Genomic DNA, 2,061 nt, shown 5'->3' on the forward strand with positions numbered 1-2,061 from the left:
CAAAGTGCTGGGATTGCAGGTGTGAGCCACTGGGCCCAGCACTTTTTTTCCTACTTCTTATGAGATAGAAACTGTTGGAATAAAAACTTATGAGAACAAAGAAGAAAAATAACATATATACTAATTTTTATGCAAATAACCTACATGTCTTTGATTCTTATGAATGTACATGAACCAGAGGAGCAAGATGTCAAATCTTTAATTTTTCCCCAACAAATATATGTCCCTTACAAATAATTTCTCACTCTGGCTTCAGCCTGACAAAAAAATTACAGTTTTCATTTCTTGCAGTTTTTTGCGTAGCCTTAGCCTTGTGTGTTTGATGCATCTACACTGATACTGGATCTACGGTTCCAGGGAAAACAAATGGAGTTGGCATGTGAGCATGTCAGAGGAGCTCGATGGTTGGACAATTTCCTCACTGTGATGTAGTGAAAGTAGCCTAATCCTTAGGGATGCCATCCTTAGAGATGTCATCTGTAGAGATGTCCATCCTTACAGATGCCCATCCATAGAGATGCCATCCTTAGAGATGCCATCCTTAGAGACATCCATCCTTAGAGATACCACCCTTAGAGATGTCCATCCTTAGAGATGCCTTAGAGAGGCCATCTTAGAGATGCCAATCCATAGAGATGCCATCTTTAGAGATGCCTTAGACATGCCTTCCTTAGAGATGTCCATCCTTAGAAATGCCTTAGAGATGTCCATCCATGGAGATGTCATCCTTAGATATGCCCATCCTTAGAGTGCCATCCTTAGAGATGCCATCCTTAGAGATGCCACCCTTAGAGATGTCCATACTTAGACCTGGCATCCTTAGAGATGCTTTACAGATGCCATCCCTAGAGACGCCCATCCTTAGAAATGTCTTAGAGATGCCCATCCTTAACAGACACCTTCTTTGATGCCCATCCTATAATAAAATGCCATTCCTCCACATTTTTACTGAATTAACTGCATCTCTGTTTCCACACAGTAGACAATGATCTTATCTCAGGAGGCATGCCTCCTTTGATTCTCAATCCCTGATGTTCATCACAGTCTGTCACACTTGGCGATGCTCACTACTGGCTTCTGAAAGGATACTGTGTTTTTGTAAACTATAGGAGCCTAAGAAGGGCCCTACTCTTCTATCCTTTGTTGGTCCTAAACAGGAGGGAATGTTAACCTGATGAAGTTGTTTGCACAACCCTGGATGGACTGAGCTTATTTGAAGGTAGGATCTCTTTATTTAGGGCGAGTGTGTCAAGGATGATGGACACCAGAGAAATCTGCATTCAGTGCCTTTCACAGACATCACTCAGCAGTGACAGACCTGTCAAAATTGTTGCTTAACCTCTCCGAGTATCAGCTTTCTAACTTGTAAAATAAGGATACAGTACTCTCATCACAAATCCTTGTGGTGATTAATCATAGAAGGCTAAAATTACTTAGCACAAGAGGTAGGAAACACTGGGTTCCCAAAGCAAACAATTCATCCTAGTCCGTGGTCGTTTATGCATGCCAGAGCATCTGTCTCAATCATTTCAGACCTTTTTTTTTTTTTGATGGAATTTCGCTCTTGTCGCCTAGGCTGGAGTGCAATGGCACAATCTTGGTGCACTACCACCAGGTTCAAGCGATTCTCTTGCCTCAGCCTCCTGAGTAGCTGGGATTACAAGTGCCTGCCACCGGCCCGGTTAATTTTTGTATTTTTAGTAGAGACAGGGTTTCACCACGTTGGCCAGGTTGGTCTCGAACTCCTGACCTCAGGAGATCTGCCCGTCTCTGCCTCCCAAAGTGCTGGGATTACAGGCGTGAGCCACCATGCCCGGCCAAGGCTGCTCTTTTTAAAAAGTATGGACTGAGAAGTTTGTGAACAATATAAATGTATTTGTCACAGCTCTGGATGCTGGAACGTCCAGGATCAAAGTGCTGGCAGACTCGGTGTCTGCTCCTGATTCATAGAGGGCAGACTTCTTGTTCTGTCCAAGCATGGGGAAAGAAAGGAGCTCTCCAGGGTCTCCTTCATGAGGGAACTAATTCCATTCATGAGGGAACTAATTCCATTCATGAGGG

This window comes from Mandrillus leucophaeus, unplaced genomic scaffold (genome assembly GCF_000951045.1).
Source record: "Mandrillus leucophaeus isolate KB7577 unplaced genomic scaffold, Mleu.le_1.0 Scaffold1656, whole genome shotgun sequence".
Taxonomy (NCBI): Eukaryota; Metazoa; Chordata; class Mammalia; order Primates; family Cercopithecidae; genus Mandrillus; species Mandrillus leucophaeus.